The sequence below is a fragment of the Tenebrio molitor genome, chromosome 5 (assembly GCF_963966145.1).
Source record: "Tenebrio molitor chromosome 5, icTenMoli1.1, whole genome shotgun sequence".
Taxonomy (NCBI): Eukaryota; Metazoa; Arthropoda; class Insecta; order Coleoptera; family Tenebrionidae; genus Tenebrio; species Tenebrio molitor.
Window position 1 is genome coordinate 9,406,501 of NC_091050.1, and position 14,573 is coordinate 9,421,073.

The 14,573-nt window shown below is 35.1% G+C and overlaps 1 protein-coding gene across 3 annotated transcripts in view; it reads left to right on the forward strand.

The window, feature by feature from the left end:
- Schip1 (Schwannomin interacting protein 1) overlaps nt 1-14,573 on the forward strand; it is a 132,548-nt gene that overhangs the window by 76,394 nt on the left and 41,581 nt on the right. The window contains exon 1 of one of the 3 annotated variants that reach the window (XM_069048710.1): nt 3,659-3,863. The exons of the other annotated variants lie outside the window; for them this stretch is intronic. The gene's annotated coding sequence lies outside the window, so the exon portion shown is untranslated. Of the gene's footprint in view, nt 1-3,658; nt 3,864-14,573 lie in introns of those variants that run through there. 3 annotated transcript variants of the gene reach the window in all.

Sequence of the window (14,573 nt, forward strand, 5' to 3'; positions counted from 1 at the left end):
TGAGCCCGACAGAATTGAAAATGCAACCCACAATACATTTCCGAAAAAAGCTGGCTATTGAAATTAAATATCCAGCTTTTTTCGAAGATGTATTCTGGGTTGCATTTTACATTCCGTCGGGCGAATTATCACTCGTGAAATACCCTGTATATTTCTTTAAGTTTAGACGATCCTGGTGACTTCATTTTGGGTCTTTAGTACTTTATTTCTGGATTGTACTGAAAGTACACAATCACGTTTCCACTCATAATCAATATTCAGTCAAACAATGTTGCATAAAACGAGCACAAATTTTACTTTTGCTGATTGATAAAAAATGTATATTACATAACATATTACTTTTGGAAAATTCCAAAGTTCTCTTTTATTAATTGAAATGTAGTACTTCTTGTCGGGCAAATCTCGAATCTTTTACATCATTTCGCCAGTACGAGCCGTTTGACGCTTTGAATTGCTCTCATCGTTTCCAGTGTTTTTTGATCATGATAAGAACTTTTACGCCTTGTTAAAACACTTGCTCTCGACAGACATCCTCATAAACTTTTTTCATCATTTGTCAAGCACTTGTACCAACTTTAGCGTGAAACTTAATTACAGCTTTTTGTTCTATAACCTTTTCCCAACAAATTTTTTTCAAAGCGTTCCGTCAAACATCGTACAAAAACAATTTTGTATGCTTATGGAGATAGAATAAACCTTTCCAACGACGTATAATATAAATAGATTTCTTGATATATACTGACATTCCAGCATCAGTCAAACGTTCTGTGCAGTTCATGCGATTTTAATTCCTCTTCTAGAAATTTTAAAATATTGATTACATTTTGCAGCATTTTCCACTTGCTTTTTTATAAAAAGACCGCTTAATGGTAATTTCAAATCTCATTCGCCTCTCCAAACAACTTTTAATCCAAATATTTCCCGGCGCATCCACCAATTTTGCAATCTAGAAAGCTTCACAAATAAATAAAATAAAATTTCACAGTATTAAACCAACAGCATATTTATGTCTGCAATATACCAGTATAATAACATATCACATTAACTCAAGCAAAACTTAAACCGTAACAAAAAAATAATGTAAGTTTGGATTGGTTCAAGACCTTTAATGCATTAGAGCACATAAAGCATGCTTTTCCAATACTTGCTTAGTAATTAGTGTCATAATGGCGCATGTATTATTAAACAGCACCGACAAACAACTCTACGATACATTACCATATAATACATGATCGCTGCTGAATTAATAAAAGCTTAATTCCGTAAAAGCTCGATGAATTTACATTAACAAGATATTCATTGTTTCTCAACCGCCAAACACATATCCTTCTTTTTTCCATGTCTCAAACATGACACTCACCGACAAATTTCTTTGTTTGTGCTTTATGTGCGGGCATGGAATTGCATCTGTCAGATGTCAAACAATGAAGCCGTCAGTGAAGCTCGTTGCGAAACTAGTAACGTTATTCAGACAATATAAGCAGCATTTTCCCTAAAGTATAGAAATGTTCGGGACTTAATTAGACAAGTTTTGGGTAAATAAAGCAACAGTGAATATTTTAAATCATGGATAAATTAAACAAGGATGTTGTCATGAGAACTCTCTACGACACAACGAAATTAATAAAATATTAAGGGAGTTCGTGGTCCGGAATCGATACTCTCGGTTCAAAAAACACATTATGGGTCTTGCAAATTGATTTAAATTATTTACCGGTTGTTCTCAGAATTGGTATTTTAAACAGCAGTGATTTAAAATATCGTTTTGTTGCTGTTGTAACAACGTACTGATTTCACTTTATCTTATAATAATTTACGCAAATGACAAATGTTTCATAAATTATTAACGTTAATAACCAATCGTTGTGTTCATATTTTCTACAAAACCTGTACTTCGACTGATTGATATCGTAATGCGGCTACTTAGTTTTGATTTTTAGATGTTTTCGATAATTCCCTAGGGTTATATTGTTTAGATAATTTGGGAATAATAATAATAATAATATCTGGAATCATTAGAGTGAATTTCTTTGCTATTGTATGATGTTAATACAAATAAAGTTCCAAAAATAAAAATATTACATAAATTGCTGAATCAAACAAACTCTGTAGTAAAAGAAATTAATTAAAATCAAACAGAATGGAAATTTAGATCTTTCGCAAAGATTTTAAGCTAATATAGACATTAATTTAAGCCTACCAAGATATATCGGAGATAACGTCGAAAGAGGAAACAAAAGGTTTAAATGCGGGAACAAACAAAAGATAAAACCGTGTTGATTAACTAAGAAGGAAAGTCGAAAGGCAATGAATTCAACGGGAGTTTCTTCTAAAAAGGAAAAATAATTTTTACGGCGTAAATAATAATTGTGTTAATTAAGCGATCGGTTTGCTAGAAATTGTGTCGTTGTTGCGCTGTTGATCTTTGGCAAATATAATTTAATATGCCAGTAATAAGAGGATGACGGTCGTAATAAGATAGAGTACATTAACGGCAGATATTAGCACTTATCTCTGAATAACAGCTACTTCTACGGCCGTTACGTTAACGACGTGAGTAATTTAATGCTCTTTGCATTCTTTCAGCGAAGCACAAAAATACCCAACCCGGTAATGTGTGCTAATGGAACTTAATTAATTTTATAAAAATTAAGTTAGGCCATCTCTGAGTAACTTAGCTCTGCCTGAAAAGGGTTGAAGGACGCTTTAATTATAATTTTAATGAAATTCTGTAATTCTGTTATGATTATATTTTAGCGAGGGCCCGCAGCGAAATTAGTTCGAAAATAATATTCCAAATCAATTTGGACCGTAAACTTCCATCAACGCTCGCTTTTAATTTCACCAAATGGAAAAAAGGTGCGGTTTTGCTAGTTTTTATTTGAAAAAGGCGAATGCTGAATCATGAATTTGCCGCAAAAAATGTTACAGGGTGCACAATAATAAATACAAGGTGATTCACAAGTATAATGAGCCTAACGAAATTTGTGATGCAACCAATAACACTTGTCCGCCATAGTTTTTTACATTACATTTGCACCAATTATGTGGATTTAAAAAATATATTTTAACTTTATAAAACATAGCCAACATGTTCGACTTTACATTTATCAAATTTAATCAAAATCATTATGTGGATTTTCAATTGTATGGGGGGCATGTATTGTTGGTTGCATCACAAATTTTGTTAGGCTCATTCCTAGTCGTGAATCACCCTGTATTATAAAAAAGTGTAATTACTATAAAAAAGAAAAGATAATCATGAATGAAAATAGGAAAATAATAAATAATATATGAATATATTTTTCTTTTATTTTCTGAATTCTCAAGGGAAGAAATATGTAACTGTCCAGTAGTTTTCGTTTATTTCCCCGCTTGTCAATCTTACTCCGCTTTAAAGTAAATAAACAAAACGAAAACAACATTTTTGTGGTAATTAAAACCGCCGACCCTGATACGCGTCCGGGGAGGTGTGTAATAAACCCCACTTGCCAAAATGCTAAATACTTCATGCAGCCTATTAAGCAAAGCAGACCTGCAAACGTAGCCTTTGAGTGGCTAATGTCTTCATTGAAGGTAATACACACGCTCCAAACCCATAACAAATATGCTCACCCGACGAGAGAAGAGTACGAGTGGTTTTAGGGTTAGGGTGCGCATGCCGGCGCCGCGACGGCCTGTCAAACGTGGAGTTTCGACTCAGGGCGTCGCCACACCGCATATCCTTTACCTGAACAGGTGGACATTCACTGCAGGACAACACACGTACCGGTTCCGCTACAATTTGTGTTACATAACAGTGGTCATTTTCGATTTGATATCGTTCGGAAACGCCGCCGAAATGGATTCCGACACGGTTTTTGGTGAGTTTACACGTTTATTTCTCGATGTTTTATTGTTGCCTTTAATTAGTTCGCCTGTTTTTCGTGTTCTCTTGTGTCACGACATGTGGACATTAATTTGCAAAGGCTGTCATTCCATCGAATTGCGTTACTTTAACAGGTCACGATTAGGTTAGGTTCGAATATTTCGCATATTTTATTTGCTTTTACCGTTCGGTTATTTACGACAGGACAAGGTAGGAATTTTTTTTTCGAGCGGGTAGAAAAATAAATAAAAATCAACATTTATATAATGAAACGTACGCAAGGTCGGGTTTTATTTTCCATTTTCGGAGGGTATTATAAATATTTAATTTTATTTGTTTTGCCCACATTGATCGCAGGAAATCCGAATTTATTACGTTCCTGCTGTGAGGGGCTTCACCGGATAAATAAGGTATCCCGAATCGGTTCTTAACTCCGACCATATTTGCGACTGTAATTACAATAATTTCTTCAACACAGGTTAAAGATATTTTTGTTTTATTCTTATGATATTTGGCTAATAAATCCTACTGAAAATACTTTATTAAGTTCCAATAAAAAACTGTAAATTATTAGTTTAAAATCTCTAATAATAATTTTTAGATAATTTTATATATGTACTATTTGACACTATCAATTTTACCAACAAAATATAGTTTATAACAATGAGAAACGAATAACGAAATTCTTCACAAATTCTAGTACCTTTGCTCATAAATAAGAGCGAAAACTTTGGTTTTTGTACAAAAGTATTTTACCATGAATAATATAAAATAATGGATAAAAAAATAATTATATCTACTCCCAAAGTACAAAATTTTCTGCGAAAATGTTTGCTTGCCTTTGACTCATGCTTTTTTTTAAATAATCACAAGTCGCAGACGAGTTACTGGTTTCCTAACAACAAAAGCATAAGAGGAAAGTGAGAAAAAATTTAAGAAAACTAATTTGCATGCACGTGGGAGATTCGACAAGAAAATTGCAAGTTAACACCAAACAACTACTCGAGACAAAATTTTCGTTTTAAATGTGACATCTGCAATGATCGAGTTCTCATGATGATAATAATTAAAAAAATGTTTTGGCCAATAGCAGCATGGCGAAGAAAATTTCCACTTCGTTATTGATGTTTTTGAATGATCAAAATTTTTCAGGAATCCAGTGCAAGCTGTTTATTCCAGGTGTATTAAATGAAAATCAAATATTATGCGAGTTAACGTAACCAATAAACGAAATTCGACAAAGATCATGGCTCTGTTCGTAAAATGCTAATGTCGTAAAAAGTACTACTTCGTAAAGAACAGTTGTGAAAATCACAAAAACGCAGTTAAAGTTTTATTATGTCATTATTAAATAGAATAAACGTTTTAAACATTTTAAAAGCTTTACGATTGAAGCAGTAACAGATATTATACAAAGATAATATTTTTCTGAAATCAGGAAACTCATAAATTCGAACTAAAATGTTGCTGTTAGAAAATATTCCCACAAAGAAGATTCCCAATATCCTTCTTGATGATAAGTAATAGTTACAACAAAAATAAATGACCTACACAAATTAATTTTATTTTAAAATATGTAGCGTAAAACCAAAAGAATTAACACAATTTTTTTTCTTATAAAAAAGGATGATGTTGCTCATCAGAGTTTATTTACAGGATAATTAATTAAATCAAAATGCAAGAAACCAAGAAAAAATAGTATATTATGTATCAAGGTTTGTAAACGCCATTTTAGTCACGAGTTTTATTAGGCACAAGCCTAGCGAGTGTTACAAAACGAGTGTCTACACTCTACAGAGTTTATAAACGAATTGTATGCTATACTTTTTTTTCTACGACCAAATAAACAAAACAAATAAAGCAAGTAACTTCTTTATTAAACGTGAATTTAAACATAAAATTCGAAACTGATAAACTTAAATTGACAAGTGAACTCTAACATGATTTTTGCGATTAAAATAGCTAGAGTTCATTTCAGCTCGTGACTAAACCGCACAAAATCACAACTTGTCAAGGTGTATTTAAAAGATCACTCAGCGTCATGGAAACATTATGCGATAAATGGTATTTTAAATATGGGAGTAGAAAAAAAAAACAATTACGTGAGTGGAAACCTAAAGTTGATGTACTTATCACTGAATTTCCTATTTATTTGCCACAGATCTCTTCATCGTACAAATTTTACACCACCAAGAAAATGGTTCCACTTTGTTTCTAATGTGTAATTATCTACTGCTGTGTGTTAAGTAATCTCACTAGAACTATCCAAAAATACTTGTTTATGGTAGCTATTTGAAATGTTTTATCCTTCTCATTTTCAATTTGAAAAAAGCAGTGATGTTGTGAAGAAGCGACTTAAATGTCAAAATATGTACATCATTTCCATCAAAGTAAGATTTTCAACATATTACACAAATGGCTTTATCATAAATTCTGAAATTTATATCTGTGACGTAGAAAATCACACAAATTTTGGAAGTGCCGCACCCTCGTAACATGATAGGTGGCGAAATCTGTCAGCTATCATGTAAGAATCTATGTATGTAAAGCGGCACACCTAAAATTAATCGCCCAGCCAACTATGATGTTATAATAATTTTAATTTATAATAAGCCTGCATACGTGACGCATATTATGACCAGACAAATATTTCCTTCACCCACATCTGCTTAATTTTTGACAAATAGAGTTTCTACGCTCTTTAGCGATTTCTTCAAACTACTTCTGTCTGTACTCTGGAGGTGGTTTCATTTGTAATATCTGAAATTACAGTTTTGAAAAATACCACATTTTGTAACTAATTTACAATACAAAAAATAAACTTATTGAGCTTTTTATTATCTGCAGTTCAGAACTATTATTGTCATTGTTTTTCATAGATTTCTAGCAATAAAACAACGTTTGATTTATAAATTATAGGATATTTATAAACGTCAACATTACATTATGTCATAAATGATAATCATTTCATTTTTCTATCCAAATAAGATACAATTACGTTCACCTAAATATTTTGTTCCTAGTAATAGCAGCAGCAGTAGTAGTAGTTGTTACGTCACAAACTCAAAATTCATATTATTTCCAAGTGAAATTGTAATTATTACTGAATGACGACAGATGAAATTGATTTTTGTCTAAATTCCATTATCGACGATTAATCTACACTACTAATAATAGATTATTAGCAGCGTTATTTTATCATAAATTGTAATGTTTTTACGCGTAGCAACGCTTTGATGCAATCCATATTAATAGTTCAAAACTAAACAAAAAATGTATAACAGAAATATTTTTATAAGAATAACTAACACCATGTCGTAATTATTTCTTCCAGGCTGAATCTGCTGTACTGCTTTATCTTTTTCATCGACCGCTAAGCGGCCTTACAATAGAAATCCTCCAATTCAGACCTTGCACATATTTTTATATTTTCAACCGGAACATACAAACATTTCACACCTCCAACGTACACAATTCCAGAGCCAAAATGTCAACACGTAACCGGTGGAGAATGTTGGCAGAATTTGAGATTTGAGTCCAACAATTTTTGTTGGTCGAATTTCAAACATTCAGCTGCGTGTCGACACCCATTTCAAATAGTTTACATTCGAACATTTTGATTCTGAACCCATGTAACACATTTTTCTGTATCGAATTTAGTTAATTTTTTTAACAGTGACCTGATCTGAAATTTCTTTATCGTAATTAATATTAATGAAATTCGTGGCTGTGCCGTATAAAATTACATATTAATAAGAACAGAAATAAGCATAAAGAGGGAAAAGTCCCTGATAAGGATTAAATCGGGTTAACCAAAATTCTGGTGATAACGGGAATAATAAACCGGCCTTAAATTCATAAACTTTTGATTTTAATTAGCAACAAAAAGGTCAGCATTAACTCACTGTGATTTATTCGGATCGTATTTGTTCATTTTATTAGGACGGATTAAAAGAATGTTCCGAAAGTGGTGCGGCGGGACGTTCGCGTGCCTCCCCGCTGTTTAGATTACTTGTCTACGTTTTATATTATTATCCTGTAGGAAACAGATTTTTTATTAAATTACGTCATTATTCCGTGCAAAAATTCCATTCTAGTTATGAACGTAACGTGCGAAAAAATAATTGAAAAGCAAAGTTGATCTCGGTGTCGTTATCCCGAGCTTTAAAACAAAGCTGAAGAAAATCCCAATTTTCTGCCATTACCCCGAAATCTAATCCGAGAGAACCTTGAAATTCCCATTATCGCATCCACGTTCTTTACTATGATCTCAACAGAGCAATTAGTTTTAATTATGCGCCCAGTAACGTTAACCCGTAAGTTTTCAGGGTGATATATAAGGAGCTTTCTAATTGGGTACGTAGCCGACACCTTACGCGATCACTTGAATTGTTACTGCGGTACAATTACGTTCAGCTTTATATTGCTGTAATTGAGGCCGTACGTCACTTTCAGGCACATCGAACCCTGTTACGGGGGTGCCATCATCCCCCGACCCTGCTAAATTGCCGAAACTGATCCGTCGCATCGTCTCTAATTTTTGAAGTGAAAACTTCTTTAGGCGCACCATACATTTTAGTCCCGGGCAGTGAACTAGTTGCATGCGTCACGCTAAAATCGTTCGCGTTCGCATCACGCTAAAATCGTTCGCAGCAAGCTAAAATCTTGAGTTGACTTCAACAATTCATCTATTGAAAAAATTTGTGTAGCAAAAGGTGAAGCGGAAAATGGACAAATTACCATAATACAGAACACAAGAAATCCATTACCAAATTGTGCTGCTTGATCAAAAAAATTTAACGAGCCCATTGATAATGATAAACAATAAACGATTCGTAGACTGATCACAAATACATTATAATTAGATATATCAACAATAGTACTTTTGAGGTTATGTTATACTACGCTTCGAAGACGGAAGTTGACTCAGTGGCGCTATCGGCGTCAAAATTTGCTCTAACCTAACTTTATGTAAAGTGATTTGGTTTATTTGTTTGTTATAATTAGCGAACTGTTTTATGGAAATATATTTGCAAACAATTGTATGTACAAAGTCTCTACACGGCATCAGATATTTATTTTTAAATAAAACAATAACAATAACAAGTATAACAATGTCAGTTGTTGCGAGAATGTTAAAATCTGTCACCCCAATATTGAAAATGATCAGCCGTTCCCTTAATCGGTCGTCTCTCGAATTACTTTCGAGTTCCGAACTGAAATAAAAGTTGTCCGATTTTCAGCATCTTCGATGAAATTTTCAATTTCGCCCCGACCGTTCCAATAAAAATGAATGTGTCGTTGTCCCACTAAATAAGACTTGTTTAAAATGCCCCCAGTGTTTGGATTATGCAATTACGGCGCTTAATTTTTGGCGAAACATTGCGCCGCGACTGTTACGGAACTCTAATGGCTTCAATTTAAGCGAAGAATTCGGGAACGTCCCAGTTTTATAGTAATTTGTTTCTCGAACGATTATTCGTTTGGTTTTTTAATTTCCGAATTGAGCCCCGAACTAGGTGAAGAATTATCGGTCTCACCCCCACGTGATGGCCTCGCCGCCACCAACCTCCCTCATTATTTATGTGCACCGACTGCACCCAACCGACATTACCCCGCGATTTATGTCGTCCACGATAAAATGAAAATCGGAGGACCGCCGTAATAAGATGCACTTAAATTGCCGTAAGGACGCTGCAGCCGCGGTAAGCCGCCAACTATTCAGATTAAATTTTATTTTGCAAAACGAACAAGACTTGTTGGGTTACAAAGGTGATGAGGGCATGTATGAGGTCCTTGCAGTCACCGGAATCCCTCTTCTCAAGCTCAGCTCGCATCTGCATGCACTAATTCTCAAAGCAAAGAAGCCAAAATGCATTATTTAACAGATACTTTTGTTCGGCAGGATGCGCTCTCCAAATTCCGAATGTGAGGATAGAGCCAGGGCTACCAACATAAATTACGTCAAGTTTCATTTTAACTAATCTGGAACATACAAATCAAAATCGTCTACAACAATTCTGTTCTTGAACAAGATAAACCTTCACAAATTTTAACCTGAACACATTCTTAACACCACTCGGAGCTTTTGAAGCTTTTCATCTTAAAAACTGTAAAAATAAAAAATAAAAAAAACGTCTTTGATTTTTATTTTATTATTACTTAAAAAGTATGTGTTATTATACTAGTTTAATAAGACGCTTATTATCACACCAATCCTCGCTACGCTCGTCGTGCTTTAATGGAACGAGTGTGACATTAAACGAGTGTAATATACTATTTAATCTACTATTTCTGAAATTTCTGCTCCTCAAGTTTTCACATTAAACTAGGGACTTTTGCGTGGGTTGGTAACAGACATTTTTCACAAAAATGTAAGATTATATTTAATAAATTTACTTCGTAGCTGCACACTTTACCTTGACGCCTGACGTGAAACGGCTGATATTGCCAATATAACAAAGCTAAAAGTTATCAAAAACAGTTTAATAATACGGTTCATTATTAAACTGTTTTCGATATAATAATGAGTCCATTAGTAACGCAAAGTAGATAAGGACATTTTTAGACGTTGATACGTTTGCTGCGTTGGGATGTGGGTTTCCTGAAGGACGCTATATCTGAAATCAAAGTCAAATCAGGGCTTAACAGGCAATTTAAAAAGGGCCTATTTTAAAGGATAAAGATAATGGTTAAGGGACGTACAGCACTTAAGAGACCGACGTTGGGCCCATTGTGCATATTAAGACTTAAACTAAACTTCACTCTAAGACAATCACAAACGACCACGTCCAAAGTGTAATTCTTACCCACACGCTTTAATAGCTTTATTCTCCGAGGTGGTCATCTAATTCGCTGAATCCTTGCCAAGAGAAATAAAGCTAAGTGCAAATTTTTTCATCCCTTGAACGCTCCACACCGAAGAAAATAAATATATTTTCGTACACTTTTTTTTACTTTTGAATTTAATTTTTTGATTAGATTATTTCTTGCGTAATGAGCTCCATGTGGTGCTGACTCATCTGACAGGGTGCGTTAATCCAGCAACCATCACCCCCTTAGATGAGCCGACATAACTTTCTTATACAATCTACAACAGTTTAATGACGAGGAACTAGAGTTAATTACCATCGAAACTTCATCAAACTAATTCTGATTTCCGTGCAACCCACGTCCCCTATCATGCAACCAACCCCAACAAAACAACACCGAATGATGCATAAATAATAAAATTAATTCCAACCCTCGCTTCCACAGCACAAAACATTTTCAAAAAACTTTAAATAAGATTGTGCAATAAATCAATTAGGGTTCTTGTCGGTTGTGGGGCCCACGTAAAATTACCACTTCGTTCCGCTCGGTTTAAAAAGGCAATTTACAACCCCATCTGTTGTGGACACCAGAATTTAGATTAAGAAACGTAAGAGCAAATGCTTGAATTTCAAAACTGTCCCAAAATAACCAGTCGGACATCTTTATGTAAAATGGAGCTTGGAGGAGTTGCCAATTCTGTAAAAGCTCGCAGAGCTTTCGGTTTTTTACCGCTCCGTCGCTGAAGTTTTTCAGCTTACGCGGTCCACGATCCAAAACATTCGCATTTTGGCGTTAAATGAAGCCGGATCGATCATAATAAACGTTAGCGCCGTCACTGGAATGAATATTGATGGGACCGTCACATTGACAGATTTGATAAATATAAATATTTCCGCATGCGGATGTAGGAAAAACGCAAAAAAATCGCAGATCCGATCATAAAATTGGATTTGATGCACGCGCCTGAAAAACCGGCAATTGTTTCATTTTCGTTTCAATTTATTCCAGCATTTATTCCGGCAATATTTCATGAGCTATCATTGGTCCGAAATGAGTTAATCGGTTCCGCGTTACGAACGGTGCAGGCAATTTTCAGTGGCAAATTCAAAATCATCGCACAGGGGCTTTAACGCATATTACGTTTCAGGACTTTACGACACACTTCGGTTATTGATTATGACGGCCGTAAAATTTGTTGTGCGTCCAGATTATACAAGAAAATTAGACGGCAAGGCGTGATTTATATTTGGCTCGTGTTGATTTTGGCAATATTGGCCCGGGCTGATGATAAGCTCGGCGAAAGCTCACTTTTCGGAGAAGTAATGCCGCCGGAAGAACTGGAAGGGAGCCAAACACTCGAACAAAGCTCGCGTCATTAATCACGCCGCCCGGCTAATTCGGATATAAATAAAAATTTGCTTGGTGATGGCCGAACGGTGTACGAAACGCCATGGGACGCCGCAGACTCATAAATTATGGATCGAAGCACAACTAAGATAGATGTGTCTGCGGAATGACGAGGGTAGGGGAGTGACAATAAAAACGGACAAAGGAAAAAGTACACATGAAGAGGTGGAAAAGGAGCAACAAGTAGAGATGCAAAAAAGTGAAGTTCGGCGATCAGGCGCGTCCCTCGAGAGTGATCCAACATCAGTTTATAAAGTCTAACAATATTCATCTTAACTAAGTAATCGAAAAATATTAGAGTGAAGAGGAGATAGAGAAAAATATAAAAGAAAAGATTCGAATACAAAAAAAAATAAGATATGGATTAACTAGAAAATTTACAAGGAGAGAATGAAGATAAATAAAAACAAATTAAAGTCAATTTGGGATAAGGAATTTCGTTGAGAAGAGAAAATAAAAATTTTTCTCGAGAGGAGAAAATAAAAAATATTTATTTAGATAGATTATGTTAATACATAGTTATTTACATTAGAGTACGGTAAGGGTATTTTACAAAGCGAAAACTAGGTTTCAGGCACGAGGCGAAGCCGAGCGCTGAAATACCTACCGTACGACATTTTTGTATTAGACTTTTCGGCTGACCAAATGTTTTATTTTGCCCATTTGTAGGTTTTTATAAAATAACCGTTTAAACCTTGCTATATAATTAAGGGGATTTTAAATTTAATTTTAACCTTAACAAGAAAAGCTAGAAATTTATCATATTCTGTGATAACTCGGGCAATTTTTGTTAGGGAGGAGGATTAAGAAAACATGAGATGTCAAGCAAGGATAACACGTAGAGTGTGAAAGATAAGGAACAAATTTTTAAATAAAAACAGTAAGATAAGTGGAGAAAGAAAGTAGCCAAAGGGAAGAGTGGGAAAAAGAGAAGAGAAGAGGAGCAACAAGCGATGATAGGAGTGGAAGTAATGATAAAATCAATGTGTTGCGAGGGGCAGACCTGGAGAAGCAGGGACAAGAAAACATCGGACCTCAGGTAAAGATGAGGCGAAAACAAAACGCAGCCAATCGATCCTGAAACTGTTACAAGATCAATACACAAGCTGTCTTCCGTCTCGTTAATCGCGTAGCAAATAATTCAGCTATAAATAAAAAATGCCTTGGTGATGGGCGAGCGTGGCATGGGACGCTGACGCGTCATAAATTATGAATAAAATCAAAACTAAGATGGATATGTTTACAGGCTTACGAGGGTCAACAATTTGCGGCGTAGGAAATTTTTATAACTTTGCGTCACGAAAGCGCTGATAAAGCACTCGAAACAATTCCAAGTTAGGGCAGGAGCAGCAGGAAACAAAACCCACGGAAAATTTATGCAACCTCGAAAGCTCTAATCAAAGGTACAACTTTTATACGGAGCGGGAAAAACGCTGAATTTGTACCGAATCATGTAAGTACTGGTGAAAATAAGAGCTTTTAATTTCTACCCTGTCGGAGACATTGCTGCCCTTAATTGGAGGAAGCACGCGAGGACCCGGGCGGGTATAACTCACAAAAAAAATACGGAAATTGCACGGGATGGGGTGTACTTCGAATTTTCCGTTACCCACCGGGAGACGGATTAATAAAAAATAACCGTGTTCCTTTTGCGACGACCGTAAAATTTTCATTGTGTGTGTTTAAATCGTGTTTGAGGAAAATTCGTAAGGAGCTTATTTTGCGGTATTGAATGGCTTCTTGTTTATTTACTTCACAGTGACGGTCTGCTTTATTGAAGGTGGATAACAACCAACCGACCATAAAAAGTCAGGGTGGTTTGACGTATTGATTTTCCATTAGCGGGAAAACAACATCGAAATGGCTACCTCCGGAATTTAGTGTAAAACACTAAACAATTTCGATGTTTTCTTTACGTGGCACGTTTGATTCGACATTAATTGATTCCTTCCATCGGTCATAAAAGCGATGTAAAAGCGGATAATAAAGCAGCCGAACAATTAATACACTTCGAAACATTCAGGGCTGGAATGTTTTTATGGCTGCTTGCGTCACTGGAGTTACATTTGTTTCGATTGTAACCCCCAAGGGCAAATCGTAATGGCATTTTCAGGAACGACGGAGGCTTTTTTACCAGTCTGCGAAAAACTAAATACAAGCTTAATTAGTCGCACACACGGATTATGTAAACATTGCATAATTTATGTAATTACCCTTATTACGTCAATTATGTTATCAGATCGTTAGGAGAAGCGGTTTCACACCAAAAACAATATTTTCACGATATGCAACAATTTGAAAAAGGTAGACACAAAATACATTTTTAATTTTTCCAATGATGTCTTTCATTTCATGTACACCTCTGCCAAAAAATGCCTTTTGTCCTCCCTCGGCTACGCCTCGGCCAGAAAACTCAGACGCGGACGAAAAAGATGCACTTTTTGGCCTTGATACACAAATATCTGTTTTACTTTCATTTTCTTTA